The sequence below is a fragment of the Tachyglossus aculeatus genome, chromosome 14 (genome assembly GCF_015852505.1).
Source record: "Tachyglossus aculeatus isolate mTacAcu1 chromosome 14, mTacAcu1.pri, whole genome shotgun sequence".
Classification (NCBI taxonomy): domain Eukaryota; kingdom Metazoa; phylum Chordata; class Mammalia; order Monotremata; family Tachyglossidae; genus Tachyglossus; species Tachyglossus aculeatus.
The window spans coordinates 38728371-38745172 of record NC_052079.1 but is presented as its reverse complement, the minus strand read 5'-3'; positions in this window follow the sequence as shown (position 1 = coordinate 38745172).

The window sequence follows — 16802 nt, the reverse complement described above, 5'->3', positions numbered from 1 at the left end:
CAGATGAGGTAACTGAGGCACAGAGAAGTTAAGTGACTTGCCCAAAGTCACACAGCTGACAGTTGGCAGAGCCAGGATTTGAACCCATGACCTCTGATTCCAAAGCCCGTCCTCTTTTCACTGAGCCACGCTAGTTGCCAGTCACATTCCCTGCCCACGATGAGTTTACAATCTAGAGAGCGAGACAGACATTGATATACATGTCTGAAGCAGAGAAGCAGCGTGGCTCAGTGAAAAGACCCCGGGCTTTGGAATCGGAGGTCATGGGTTCAAATCCTGCTCTGCCAATTATCAGCTGTGTGACTTTGGGCAAGTCACTTAACTTCTCTGGGCCTCAGTTACTTCATCTGTAAAATGGGAATTATGACTGTGAGCCCCCCATGGGACAATCTGATCACCTTGTAACCTCCCCAGCACTTAGAACAGTGCTTTGCACATAGTAAGCACTTAATAAATGCCATTATTATTATTATTATTAAATAAACTACAGATATTTACAAAAGTGCTATGGGGCTGAGGGTGGGGTGGATATAGATCCAAGTGCATAGATGACAGGAGAGAGGGAGTCAGGAAAAGAGGGATTAATCGGGGAAAGCCTCATGGAGGAGTTTTTACCTTAGTAGAGTCTCTTTTCTCCCTGCTTGCCATTTTGGGTGAGCCCTGCCTAATCCCCGTAGTTGAGAGTAGGAGGGAAAGTCCTATCAACAGCAGGACAAGAATTTGAATTGTTTTTGCAGCAGTTGTGATGGTTTGCGCTGAACCATTCACACCGTCTCACCCCTTTTTCCTACACCTCAAGGCCTACATTGAAAGACAGCTGGTGGTAGAAAACAGGTGCAGGGTGAGCTCATATAATTTAGTATTTCCGAGTCTTCTCACTGCAAGAGACACCACTGGGCTTTCCTCTCTTTGATCATACTCATCGGCGAGTACGATACACAGAGTGGCTTACCAAGGGATGCAGGAGTGGGGCGAGGCGGGGGAGCAGAGGGATTCAAATGCCAGGGGAAACAAAAACAAAGAACAACAAGCCGAAAAAATGCAGTTGTTACCATGTTGTCTTCCGACAGCTAGTCAGATCAGAGCCAGAAAAATCAATCAGTGATGGTATTTATTGAGTGCTTACATGTGCAGAGAGCTATACTAAGTGACTTAGTGACTTAGTATACTAAGCTATACTAAGCCCAAAAACCTTGCCTGAAAAACTATCCTCCTCGTCAGGTAAAGGAAAGACCAAAACAAGGTTCATCCAGAACCTAGCATTACCCGCATTGAGCTTACAGTCTTGATACTGGGATATTGGGCTCTGACAGGGAAAACATAAGACAACTTTCCTGAGCCGTCTTCTGTCGAACCTCAGACCCTGCCCCGTTTCAAGGTCACTTATGACACAGAAATACATTCCTGGACAGTGCTCATTCTTAAGGAAGGAAATTATCTGTATATATGTTTGTACAGATTTATTACTCTATTTTACTTGTACATATTTACTATTCTATTTATTTTGTCCATAATAATAATAATTATAATGATGGCATTTGCTAAGTGCTTACTATGTGCAAAGCACTGTTCTAAGCGCTGGGGGGGGATACAGTGTGATCAAGTTGTCCCACGTGGGGCTCACAGTCTTAATCCCCATTTTTACAGATGAGGTAACTGAGGCTCAGAGAAGTTAAGTGACTTGCCCAAGGTCACACAGCAGACTTGTGGTGGAGCCGGGATTCGAACCCATGACCTCTGACTCCAAAGCCCGGGCTCTTTCCACTGAGCCATGCTGCTTCTGCTAGATGTGCATCTAGCTTTCTTTTTATTTATTTTGATGACTTGACACCTGTCCACATGTTTTGTTTTGTTGTCTGCCTCCCCCTTCTAGACTGTGAGCCCGTTGTTGGGTAGGGACTGTCTCTATATGTTGCCAACTTGTAGTTCCCAAGCGCTTAGTACAGTGCTCTGCACACAGTAAGCGCTCATTAAATACGATTGAATGAATGAATGAATGAATTACCTAGTGGAAAGAGCCCAGGCCTCGGAGTCGAGACCTGGGTTCTAATCCTGGTTCTGCTGCTATCCTACTCTGTCACCTCAGGCAAGTCAGTTATCTGCGACTCAATTTCCTCATCTGTCAAAAGGATTTAAACTACTTGTTCTCTCTTTTAGAATGTGATTCCTCCAATGGGCAGGGACTGGGTTCCAGTGTGATCATCTTGTATCCACCCCAAGGTTTGGCACATAGTAAGTGGTTAATAAATACCATCATTATTATCCTGTCTTCTTGAACAATACTTCATCAGGCTGAACAGTGAAGAAATTATTTCTCATTAAACTACTCTGCCCTTTATAATTTAATTCAATAATTAATATATTTAAGAAGGTAAATAAAAAAAGACTTTCCTATTTTCCTGCCAACAAGGGGATATCTGCCTTATATGAAAAGCAAATAGAACCTGAAGTGTTTATGGTTCATGATTAGCCATTTGAAAAATGTTACTTTTTAGACTCTAAAGAAAATCTCTTACTTCATAGTTGGGCATAATTTTATTCTTTTGGTAACTATGGATGGGAAAGCTTGGGAAATGGTTGGCTTTATTCCCTTATAAATGATATTTGTTCATTCAATTGTATCTGTTGAGTGCTTTCTGTGTGCAAAGCACTGTACTAAGTTCTTGGGAGAGTATAATATAACAATCAACAGACACATTTGCTGCCCACAGTGAGCTTATAGTCTAGAGGGGGAGACAGACATTAATATAAATACATAAATAAATTATGGATATAGATGGAGCATCAATTTCCCTTCTGCCCAGTGCTTCTCTTTCTGCCCTCTCTTTCTATACTTTATTCAGGGTAGGATCAGCATCAGCAGTCAGTCAATTGAATTTGTTGAATGTTTACTGTGTCCAGAGCACTGTACTAAGTGCTTGGAAGAGTACAATATAACAATATAACAGACACATTCCCTGCCCACAACGAGCTTACAGTCTAGAGAGTGCATGGCATAGTGACCATACACTTGGACAACAGAATTTAACTTCCATATGAAGAAAATGAGTTTTGAAAACAAAAAAACTTAAATAAAGGTGTTGACATTTGTGCCCATTGTGTTACTTTTTTTAAAAAAAGCCCTTTTAAATCTAAATCAATGTGCATCCGAAGCAAGATTCCACTATTTCTTTCTGGTAATGAATCAATATAATCCGATTTAAAACTCAAAAGCTGGTCGCTAAAGAATTATCACAGAGCACCCCCTTATGGCAAATGGCAAATGCACTCACTGAAACAAACATTTTAAGAAGAAAACCTTCTTCAAACCTTTAAGAGTGATGGGCAGATAAAGCTAATAAATGTTTCCAAGCAGGTGGAGAGTAACTCTGCTTTTAAAGCAGCGTGACCTTAAGTTTATTAAATGCTATAAACTCATTTTTTCCAAAGGGCCAATCATTTTTTCCCTCAAGTAGCTTATCAAAAACAACCATTTAATGATTGCATGAATTGCCTAGCCATTTTCTTCAAACTGGAAAAATCGTAGAAAGATATTTTGAAAGCCAACATCTTCCTGGATTAGCCAGTTGAATCTTCTCCACCCTGGGTGAGATCTGCTTTTGGAGTAATAACCTGTGCTAGGTTTTCAATTCCAGCAGGATTTGGGATGTCTTTTTGGTTGGAGTGAATTATCCTGGCACTGCAACCGTGAATTATAGCACAGACCAGTGCTGATTCTGGCTGAGGCTTCAGGGCTATTTGAAGTAGTTATTGCTAAGTGAGATCACTGATTTCTATTGTTAAGGTTTTGAATAATCCCAGCTTGTAAATGGGATTCTCCAGAGGGTGTTTCCTGCAGCTATATAGGCAAGGAATGCAGAAGCAGTTTCTAGTCAAGCCTACAGTTTATTGTTATTTAGGCACCGCAGAAAGTCACTTTATGTTTTGCAGCTTTCTTCTGCGGCCACTTACACTTCCCATGTGTGTGATATGCTAAATATATTTATTTACATTTACTGCACATACAATTCTAAATGACCGTTTTCAAATCTCTGTTTAAAACCCAAAACTCGTGTAAATAGGAACTTCATATCACTTATGAATAGAATTTGAAGGACCAGCTTGGATATTAAGTCTCTCAGACCTCAGAATGTGATCGCTTATCCTTTTAATAATAATAATAATAATGGCATTTGTTAAGTTCTTACTATGTGCCAAGCACTGTTCTAAGTGCTGGGGGGATACAAGGTAATCAGGTTGTCCCACATAGGGCTCTTAGTCTTAAGACCCATTTTACAGATGAGGTAACTGAGGCACAGAGAAGTTAAGTGACTTGCCCAAAGCCACAAAGCTGACGAGTGGCGGAGCCGAGATTAGAACTCATGACCTCTGACTCCCAAGCCCGAGTTCTTTCCACTGAGACACACTGCTTCTCTGCTTTTCTGTTGCTTTTAACTAATCAACTACCAGATTTGGGAAATGACACTGCCTGGGTACAAAGCTTTACATTCTCTGTAGCCCCAACTTCAGCAGGCTAGTAATAAAGGTGGCATTAATTTTTTTTAAATCAGTCTATCTGGTATTTATTGTGCTTACTGTGTGCAGTGTACTGTATTAAGCACTCGAGAGAATACAATACAACAGAGTTGTTAGACACATTCCCTGTCTAGAATCAGTCAATCAATCAATCGTATTTATTGAGCGCTTACTATGTGCAGAGCACTGTACTAAGCGCTTGGGAAGTACAAATTGGCATCACATAGAGACAGTCCCTACCCAACAGTGGGCTCACAGTCTAAAAGGGGGAGACAGAGAACAGAACCAAACATACCAACAAAATAAAATAAGTAGGATAGAAATGTACAAGTAAAATAAATAAATAAATAGATAAATAGAGTAATAAATATGTACAACCATAAGAAGAGGACTGTAAACTCATTGTTGATTTGAGGTGTATTCTGTGTTGTAATGAGTTATCCTTGCTCCTAGTTGAGCCAAGCATGGGGTAGATACAATATAATCTGATTGGACCCAGTCCCTGCCCTACATGGGGTTTGCAATCTAAAAGAGAGAGAAGAGATATTTATTCCCATTTTATAGATGAGGGAACTGAGGCACAGAGAAGTTAAGTAATAACAATCATACTTGTGGTATTCGTTAAGCATTTACTATATGCCACGCACTATCCTAAGCACTGTGATAGGTAAAAATTAATCAGGTCAGACACAGTCCCTGTCCCACATGGGGTTCACAATCTAAGTAGGAGGGAAAATTGGAGAATCTTCATTTTACAGATGACAAAACTGGGGCACGGCACACTTAAGTGACTTACCCAAGGTCACACAGCAGACAAGTGGCAAAGCCAGCACTAGAACCCAGGTCTTCTGATTTCTAGCCCCAGGCTGTTTTCACTAGGCCACATTGCCTCCCTAGTGAATGATTTGTCAGAAGATTGGTTGGCTTAGTAGGGATGAATTCACTCTGCTGTCCGATCATTTTTCTACAGAACCGTTCAGGACGTGTTTCCCCACTCCTCAAGATACTCCAGTGGTTGCCCATCCACCTCGGCATCAAACGAAAACTCCTTACCATTGGCTTCAAAACACTCAATCACCTTGCCCCTGTCTACCTCACCTCCCCACTTCAACCCAGCCCACACATTTCACTCTTTTAATGCCAACCTTCTCACTGTACCTCGAGCTCATCGTCCTTCCTCTTGCCTGGAACGCCCTCCTTCCTCAAATCAGACAGACAGTTACTCTCCCCATCTTCAAAGCCTTATTGAAAGCGCATCTCCTCCAAGAGGCCTTCCCTGACTAAATCCTCCTTTTCTCTTCTCCCTCTCCCTTCTGCATCGCCCTGACTTGCTCCCTTTATTCATCCCCCCTCCCATCCCCACAGCACTTATGTCCGTTTTTGTACCTTATTTTGGAAAGGGCCCGGCCTTTGGAGTCAGAGGTCATGGGTTCAAATCTCGGCTCTGCCAACTGTCAGCTGTGTGACTTTGGGCAAGTCACTTAACTTCTCGGTGCCTCAGTTCCCTCATCTGTAAAATGGGGATTAAGACTGTGAGCCCCACGTAGGACAACCTGATCACCTTGTATCTCCCCAGCGCTTAGAACAGTGCTTTGCGCATAGTAAGTGCTTAAAAAATACCAAAATTATTATTATTATTATTATAGTAATGCCTCTCTCCCCCTCTAGACTATAAACTCACTGTGAACAATGAATGGATCTGCTTATTGTTGCACTGTACTCACCCAAGAGCTTAGTACAGTGCTCTTCACACGGTAAGCGCTCAATACGAATGAATGGATGAATATAATTATTATTCACTGAATTCAGGGAAGTTTCCTCCCACTAGTTTCAATCCTGCTTTAATTTGTTCCAGAATCTCCTGGTAATTACAAAAAGAGACCACCAGAGGTCACCTTCTTCTTGCTGATTAATGGCTCTTACCCCATGCACGTAATGATGATAACATTTATTAAGCGCTTATTATGTGCAAAACACTGTTCTAATCAATCAATCAATTAATCAATCGTATTTATTGAGCGCTTACTGTGTGCAGAGCACTGTACTAAGCGCTTGGGAAGTCCAAGTTGGCAACATATAGAGACAGTCCCTACCCAACAGTGGGCTCACAGTCTAAAAGGGGGAGACAGAGAACAAAACCAAACATACTAACAAAATAAAATAAATAGAATAGATATGTACAAGTAAAATAAATAAATAAATCGAGTAATAAATATGTGCAGACATATATACATGTGCTGTGGGGAAGGGAAGGAGGTAAGATGGGGGGATGGAGAGGGGGACGAGGGAGAGAGGAAGGAAGGGGCTCAGTCTGGGAAGGCCTCCTGGAGGAGGTGAGCTCTCAGTAGGGCCTTGAAGGGAGGTTACAAGGTGATCAGGTTGTCCCACGGGAGGCTCGATTGATTGATTGACGATTGATTGCTTGATTGATTGATTGATTAGAACCCAAGACCTCTGACTCTCACAAACCCATGCTCTTGCCACTAGGCCTAAGGTCACAGAGGCAAATTCGACTTACAACGATCTTCCCAAGAGCAAGCTTCACTGTGCATTGTTTCCTTATACCCTACAGGAGACACCTGTTTGGATTTTAAAGAAAATCTTAAAATATGTCAGCCTTCTCCCTCTGACACTGCGTGGGACAACCTGATCACCTTGTAACCTCCCCAGCGCTTAGAACGGTGCTTTGCACATAGTACGTGCTTAATAAATGCCATCAATATTATTATCCAACATTTTTCCCATTTTTCATTTCAGGGCAGTTATGGAGGCACTGGGGGAGGGCAAGCTTCTACCCCCTAGTCACACCCAGTGCCACAATTCCTGCTCCTGTTCCCATATTTGCGGCAGAGTGAGTGTTTTCCGAAGGATTTTGGAGTGGTCGGGGTGGTTGGAAGGGAGAGAGTGCTTCAGGAAGGAAAGAGGGTATGAACAAGGGGTTGAAGGCAGAAGAAGCAGTGTTGCCTAGTGGAAAGAGCACAGGCCCGGGAGCCAGAAGACCTGGGTTCTAATCCCGACTCCACAATTGGTCTGCTGGGAGACCTTGGGCAAGTCATTTACCTTCTCTATGCTTCAGTTTTCTCTTCTGGAAAATGGGGATTAAATCCTCTTCTCTCCAATTTAGCCTTTGAGCCACATGTGGGACCGGGAACTATGTTCACTCTCTCCCTAATTACTGCCTGCCTATTCCAGAGGGAAACTGAATCCCCGTTTATCCTGCCCAATTTATGATTTGCTTTCTTAGCAAATGCACAGAATCAAAGAGGACTGCAACAGAAATGTGTTCTGTCTTCTCACTGGAGTCTTTACCCTCAGTGTTAGAACAGTGCTTTGCACATAGTAAGTGCTTAACAAATACCATCATCATTATTATTACTCTTGTTTGTAGCATGCCAAAGATTTTTGAGTTTAGTAAGTATCCCACCACGAAATCTGCTTAAAGATCTATTGCAACTATTTCAATGGAAAGTCTTATTTAAAATCAAATTTCGTGTCACCACCAACATAAAAGGTGATAATCTACAACCAGAGAGAAAAATCTGAAGCACACTTTCTGAACCTGATCATCTTGTATCCACCCTAGCACTTAGTACAGCACCTGGCACATAGTAAGCGTTTAACAAGAACCATTAAAAAGGGGTGGGGGTGCAGCGAGAGTGAGGGACAGTCAGTTTCCCCCCCAGTCACTCACCCCCTAGCTTATCCAAGACCAGGAGTTGGGGACAAATACTTAGTACAGTGCTCTGCACACAGCGTGTGCTCAATAAATACTACTTTTAGACTGCTTGATAATTAAATGAGTAGTTGCTCTTTCAAATAAACGTGTTCTTGTGGTGCAGTGCTTAGAACAATTCCCAGTACACAGTAGGTGCTTAATAAATACACAATTATTATTACAACTGCTACTGTGCAGCAGTATTGTCATTGGTAATAAAGACACATTCAATGTCTTTACAAATTTTCAAATGTAAGATTCTATAATTGCTTCGGCCCAGGAACTTCTGTCATTACCACTTGACTCCAGTTTTCTCTTCCCACCCCCTTCCTCAGCCCAAAACCATTGGGAAGAAAGCTCAGGCCCCCACCCCCGTAGCTTTCTATAAGTCAGTTAATTGTATTTACTGATTGCTTACTGTATGCAGAGCACTGTATTAAGGGCTTCGGAGAGTACATTAAAACAATAGACACATTCCCTGCCCACACGAGCTTACAGTCTAGAGGGTGAGACAGACATTAATAGAAATAAATAAATTACAGATATGTACATGAGTGCTGTGGGGCTGGGAGGGAGGATGAATAAAGGGAGCAAGTTAGGATGAAGCAAAAGGGGAGTGGGAGAAGAAGAAAGAAGGGCTTAATCAGGGAATCAATCAATCGATCAATCGTATTTATTGAGCGCTTACTATGTGCAGAGCACTGTACTAAGCGCTTGGGAAGTACAAATTGGCAACACATAGAGACAGTCCCTACCCAACAGTGGGCTCACAGTCTAAAAGGGGGAGACAGAGAACAAAACCAAACATACCAGCAAAATAAAATAAATAGGATAGAAATGTACAAGTAAAATAAATGAATAAATAAATAAATAGAGTAGGGAAGGCCTCTTGGAGGAGATGTGCCATCAACCAATCACTCAAATTTACTGAGTGGTTACTATGTGCGGAGCACTGTCCTAAACGCTTGGAAGAGTAATAATAATAATAATTGTGGTATAGGATAAGCGCTTACTATGTGCCAGGCACTGTACTAAGCACCGGGGTGGATACAAGCAAATAGGGTTGGACACGGTCCCTGTCCCACATGAGGCTCTCGATCTCAGTACAGAACAGTTTGACAAAGTTAGTAGACACATTCCCTGCCCACAACGAGCTTTCAGTCTAGAGAGGAAGACAGACATTAAAAGAAATAGATGACAGGTAAGTACATAACTGTCGTGGGGCTGAGGGCTTAGTACAGTGCTCTGCACACAGTAAGCGCTCAATAAATACGATTGATTGATTGATTGAGGGAGGGTGAATGAGAGGATAAAAATCCAAGTGCAAGCAGGAAGGAGTTGGGGAAGGGGCAAGGGGAAATGGGCTATCTTGCCCACATCCTTTCAAATGTAGATTGCCAGAGGATTATGCTGATCTCTTTATTTAAATAATTAAAGGTAAAAAATAATCCCTGCTGTCTGGGAGGAGAGTGGTCACGCCAAGGCAGGAAGTGTGTGAATGGAGATTCTGGGGAGGAGGACGGAGGGTAAACTGAGGCTGACTGTTCCAGGACCTGCCCCACCCGAGGCTCCTCAACTTGGCCTTCTTCTTCTCCTCTCCGGACTCTTGTGGCCTAATGCAAAGCGTACAGGGGGTCAGAATAATAAATAATAATAATTATGATATTTGTTAAGCGCTTACTCTGTGCAAAGCACTGTTCTAAGCACTGGGGGGATACAAGGTGATCGGGTTGTCCCACGTGGGGCTCACAGTCTTAATCCCCATTTTACAGATGAGGGAACTGAGGCACAGAGAAGTTAAGTGGCTTGCCCAAAGCCACACAGCTGACAATTGGTGGAGCTGGGATTTGAACCCATGACCTCTGACTCCAAAGCCCGTGCTCTTTCCACTGAGCCACGCTGCTTTGCTGAACCCAGAAGACTTGGGTTCTTATTCCAGCACTGCCACATGCATGCTATGTAACTTGGGGCAAGACACGTGAGGTCTCTCTGCCTCAGTTTCCTGCTCTGTAAAATGGGGATTCAATATCTGACCTCCCTGCTTCTTAGATTGTGATGCCCATGTGGGACAGGGACTCTGATCTGATCTGATTATCTTGTATCTAAACCAGTGTGTGGCACATAGTAAGCATTTAATAAATATCATCATTATTGGTAATAATAATAATGATGGTATTTATTAAGTGCTTACTATATGCCAAGCACTGTTCTAAGCGCTGGGGAGGTTACAAGGTGATCAGGTTGTCCCACGGGGGGCTCACAGTCTTCATCCCCATTTTACAGATGAGGGAACTGAGGCCCAGAGAAGTGAAGTGACTTGCCCAAAGTCACACAGCTGACAATTGGCGGAGCTGGGATTTGAACCCATGACCTCTGACTTCAAAGCCTGGGCTCTTTCCACTGAGCCAAGTTGCTTCTCTTATTAATATTATTATTATTATTATTACTATTATTATTGTAATAATAACTCTGACATCTCCATGCAGGATGTTCCACATGCTGAGCTGCCAGAAAATGAGCCTTATTAATAAGTTCTAATTTGTAAAGTGCTACTATGTGCCGAGCACTGGGGTAGGTACAAGATAATTAGAAGGTGTGGGTTCTAATCCTGCCTCTGCCACTTGTCTGCTATGTGACCTTGGGTAAGTCATTTCACTTCTCTGGGCCTCAGTTGCCTCATCTGTAAAATGGGGATTGAGACTGTGAGCCCCATGTGGGACAGAGACTATGTCCAACCCAATTTGCTTGTATGCACCCCAGTGCTTAGTACAGTCCCTGGCACATAGTAGGCCCTTAACAAATACCACAATTATTATTATTATTATTATTATTATTATTACTATTATTATTATTATTATTATCAGTTCAGACACAGACCGATGGGGCTTGTAGCTTAAAAGGAAAGGTGATCAGGTAAGGTAATCCCCCTTTTACAGATGAGGAAACTGAGGCACAGAGCAGTTAAAGTCAGTCATCCAGTTGTATTTATTGAGCACTTACTGTGTACAGAGCACTATACTAAGTGCTTGGGAAATGGGCACAGAGCAGGTAAGGGACAGAGCACGGGCTTGGGAGTCAAGAGGTCATGGGTTCTAATCCCGGCTCCCCTACATGTCTGCTGTGTGACCTTGGGCAAGTCACTTAGCTTCTCTGTGCCTTACTTCACTCATCTGTAAAATGGGGATTAAGCCCCCCCGTGGGACAACCTGATCAACCTGTAACCTCCCCAGCGCTTAGAACAGTGCTTTGCATCATCATCATCATCATCAATCGTATTTATTGAGCGCTTACTGTGTGCAGAGCACTGGACTAAGCGCTTGGGAAGTCCAAGTTGGCAACATATAGAGACAGTCCCTACCCAGCAGTGGGCTCACCGTCTAAAAGGGGGAGACAGAGAACAAAACCAAACATACTAACAAAATAAAATAAATAGAATAGATATGTACAAGTAAAATAAATAGAGTAACAAATCTGTACAAACATATATACATATATACAGGTGCTGTGGAGAAGGGAAGGAGGTAAGATGGGGGGATGAAGAGGGGGACGAAGGGGAGAGGAAGGAAGGGGCTCAGTCTGGGAAGGCCTCCTGGAGGAGGTGAGCTCTCAGTAGGGCCTTGAACATAGCAAGCACTTAATAAATGCCATTATTATGATTATTATCAGTATTATTATTATCCACTAGGCCACGCTGCTTTTTTCCAGTTCCCAGTTCTACTGTTTGCAGTGTTCTCTTTCCACTGCAGCTTTTTCTGCCCAGAGCCAGGATCTGCACTGAAGAAACCTCTCACAACAGACCCTTAATACATTTGTTGGTTATCCTGGAGCTATACTGAAGAAGGGCTAGGGGGTGGGGGAAGGGGCCAGGGGAAATGGGCTCTCTCCCCCCCATCCTTTCAAACGTAGATTGCCAGAGGATTACAGTGTCTTCATTCAAATAAAGGTAAAAATCACGTAATGATAACTACAGCGGCGACCCAAGACAATTAGGAATTTGGAGTACATGCTTATCGAGTTCCCTGATCGGAAAAGAAAAATCAAGTGTAGCTACAGTAGAAAAAATCGGTTCCTTTATTCGCTTTTTTTTCCCTTTGCCTGAAGTTTGTGGTGCCTCTATTTTTAACAAACACCATTCATTCATTCATTCAATCGTATTTATTGAATCTGCCAAACTAGCTCTCTTCCTCCCTTCAAAGCCCTACTGAGAGCTCACCTCCTCCAGAAGGCCTTCCCAGACTGAGCCCCCTTTTTCCTCCCCTCCTCCCCATCCCCTTCTCTGCCTTACCTCCTTCCCCTCCCCACAGCACTTGTATATATTTGTATAGATTTATTACTCTATTTTACTCGTACATATTTACCATTCTATTTATTTCGTTAATGATGTGCATATAGCTACAATTCTATTTGTTCTGACAGTTTTGACACCTGTTTACATGTTTTGATTTGTTGTCTGTCTCCCCCTTCTAGACTGTGAGCCCGTTGTTGGGTAGGGACCGCCTCTATCTGTTGAAGATTTGTACTTCCCAAGCACTTAGTGCAGTCCTCTGCACACAGTAAGCGCTCAATAAATATGATTGAATGAATGAATTTATTGAGCACTTACTGTGTGCATAGCACTGTATTAAGTGCTTGGGAAGTACACCACTATCATTATTATTATTGTTGTTGTTGTTATTATTGTTATTATTATTACTATCATTCACAGTCTTAGAAATAAATCTACGAATCACTGACTTGAGAAGCTCTTCTAAAGAGAATGTTTTCAGTGCCTGGCCTCCAGGGTCGGACTGCACAGCTCAGCAAACGAGCAGGACACGCCAGTTAACAAGAAACAAATACAATAAATGATTAGGATGCAGCATTTACAGTTTGGGGGGTGTCTGACCCCAGTAGCATAATAATAATAATGATATTATTTGTTAAGTAATAAATGCTTACTATGTGCCAGGTACTGTATTAAGCGTTTGGGTGGATACAAGCAAATCGAGTTGGACACAGTCCCTGTCCCATGTAGGGCTCACAGAGGGCTACCCATTTTACAGATGGGGTAACTGAGGCCCAGAGAAGTGAAGTGACTTGCCTAAGGTCACAAAACAAACAAGTGGCAGAGCCGGGAATAGAAGCCATGACCTTCTAACTCTCACGTCCATGTTCTATCCACTACAGTGTTTGGCACATAGTAAGTGCCCCTTTTTCCTCTCCTCCTCCCCATCTCCCTGCCCTACCTCCACGCCCTCCCCACAGCACCTGTATATATGTTTGTACAGATTAATTACTCTATTTATTTTACTTGTACATATTTGCTAATCCATTAATTTTGTTAATGATATGCATTTTGCTTTAATTCTTTTTGTTCTGACGATTTGACACCTGTCCACATGTTTCATTGTGTTGTCAGTCTCCCCCTTCTAGACTGTGCGTCCGTTGTTGGGTAGGGACCGTTTCTATATGTTGCCAACTTGTACTTCCCAAGTGCTTAGTACAGTGCTCTGCACACAGTAAGCGCTCAGTAAATACGATTGATTAATGAATGAATTAATGAGTGAATGAATGAATGAATGAATGAATACTGACACCCTTTGCAGAGCGGATCTTTCAATAGCTCTCAATGGGCTGGCGATCAGTATTGAGAGCAGCCAGAAAATAAAGGACTCCAATTCCGGGCTCAAAAATCACTGTATTTGCATGTCACTGCACTTCAGAATCTCTCTTGAAATGTGTGTTGAACAAAGAGGAATGGGGCTGGGGCTTTTTACCTGTGTATGTGGCATTTTACAGCTACCAAATCTGACCGATTTATAACATGCTTTTTATTGGACCCTTTTGTATGAAATGCTATTGTGGTGCTCTGCTAACTTTTCTAATTAAAAAAAAAACTTTCCACTTAGGGGTCCCGGGTTCATTAATTATGGCACCCTGACTATTTGCTTTTTGAATTTCTTTGCTCCCTCCTATTTAACTATTGCGGTCATTTGCATGAAAACAGGGCTTTCTTTCTCCTGCTTATTCCAGTCAGAAAACCAAATCCCCTGTTTATGAAGTCAGAAACTAACTGAATTAGCAGAAATGAAATGTATAATTTGAAAGAAGAAAAAACAGTCGGAGCAGAACAAATAGGAGATACCAAAATGCCTCTGGTGAGTAAGAAAAAGGCAAGGCGGAGGGGGGGGGAAAAGGGAAAAGGTTCCAAATAATTGCATCCACACGCACAGACACACGCACACACAAAAGGCTCTTTCGTTGAAGCAAGAAGGAATCTTCATGCAATCAGATTGCAGAAAGCAGCCATTGCTGCTGGGTTAAAATTGCCCATCATCACCATCCTGCTCACTTAGAATGGCCTTTTCTGATTCAAAATGGAGAGATTAAACCCGGGACTCTGGGGAAACCCCAGAAGACAATTAAAATAAAACCAGTAGGTGGGTGAGAGCAAGATATGCAAGATAAGGGCACTCTGCAGTATGTAGACTGTGTGCAGGGATGCTTTTCTTGAAGTCAGTGGGAGAATCACAAGCAGCCACCTACCCATAGTTGAGATATTCCCATTTTTTATGGCATTTGTCTAGAGCTTGCTATGGTCCAGGCACTGTACTAAGTAGATACACGCTAATCAGGTTGGACAAAGTCCCTATCCCACATGGGGCACACCGTCTTTAATCCTCATTTTACAGATGAGGTAACTGAGGCATATTGGACAAGTGGTGGAGCAAGGTCGCACAGCAGACAACTGGTGAAGCGGGGATTGGAACGCAGGTCCTTCTGATTCCCAGGCCTGTGCTCTATCCAATAGGCCATGTTGCTTTATTTGGACGTGGCTCCTTATAGGACTATTTTTACATATTTATTACTCTACATATTTATTTTGCTTGTACATATCTATTCTATTTATTTTATTTTGTTAGTATGTTTGGTTTTGTCTCCCCCTTTTAGACTGTGAGCCCACTATTGGGCAGGGACTGTCTCTATATGTTGCCAATTTGTACTTCCCAAGCGCTTAGTACAGTGCTCTGCACACAGTAAGCGCTCAATAAATACGATTGATTGATTGATTGACTATACGTAGTTGCCATCAATTGGGAAGCAGTGTGGCTTAGTGGGAGCCAGGGGACCTCTGTTCTAGTCCTACCTCTGCTATTGTCTGCTATGTGATCTTGGGCAAATTCCTGAACTTCTCTATACCTCAGTTTCCTCATTTGTATAATGGGGATTAAATACCTATTCTCTCCCACTGCTTTAGATTGCAGGACAGGGATTTTTTTTCCAACCTAAACATCTTGTAATCATTCATTCAATCGTATTTATTGAGCGCTTACTGTGTGCAGAGCACTGTACTAAGTGCATGGGAAATACAAGTCGGTAACATATAGAGACGGTCCCTACCCAACAACGGGCTCACAGTCTACTCAGGCACTTTAAAACTATTATTGCTGTTATTATTATCAGGGAGATTCACACGCAAAATCTCTTTTTTCAGGGACCTGCAGAGTCCCGGTGAAAGTGTTTCAAAAATATGTTTCAGCAGTCTCAGCGATTCCCAATAATTCCGTGGCTACCACCTCAGTTTTTCTGGACTGCCTGTGTGAATGCGAGGCTGAAGCTTGTGATGGGGTGTCAGCTGTTGCCACCTCCATCTTAATTAACCCTCCACTCTCAAAGTATTCACTGACTCGCCCTGGTACCCTCTGGTTAAGTTGGAACCAGAGCGATAGCAGATGGCAGCCTGTTCACTGAGTTTGGAGAGAGAATCACTGGGCAAGGCAGCAACTTTAATTAGAAGGTAAAGTAATCGACAGTCCTTTCTTCTTGGACCCAGAAGTTTAGGTCAAGAAGGAGTAGTCAGCTTGCCCCACAAAAGGCTTTGTGCTCTTTGTACCTGTGAGAAGCTGAAGCCGGGAAAGTCTACTGGCAAGGAGTTGAAAAGCAGGCTAAATGGTTTACAAAATAATTCTGTCCCCTGAAGTTTGTGAGCCCTTCCAACCCCTGGGAGGACAGGACAGTGACCATATCTAATTCCCCTCTTTGTATTCTCTCCTTGTGTCTATTACAGTGCTGCTCTGCACACAGTCAGCACTTAACAGATAAGTACTATTACAACCAAACTGCTCCGAGCATAAGCCAGTGGAACAAGCATAGTGGTTTAGTGGATACAACATGGGCCTTGGGAGTCAGAAGGACCTGAGTTTGAATCCTGGCTCTACCACTTGTCTGCTATGTGACCTTGAGCAAGTCACTTCACTTCTTTGTGCCTCAGTTACCTCATCTGTAGACTGGGAATTAAGACTATGAGCCCCACGTGAGACAGTAACCGTGTCCAACTTGATTAACTTGTATCTAGCCCAGCACTTAGAACAGAGCTCGGTACATAGTAAGCGTTTAACAAGTACCATTATTATTATTGTTAATAAGAAGAATAACAATAATCATCATCATCAATCGTATTTATTGAGTGCTTACTATGTGCAGAGCACTGTACTAAGCGCTTGGGAAGTACAAATTGGCAACATATAGAGACAGTCCCTACCCAACAGTGGGCTCACAGTCTAAACAATAATATTAAGGACAACCTGGGTTC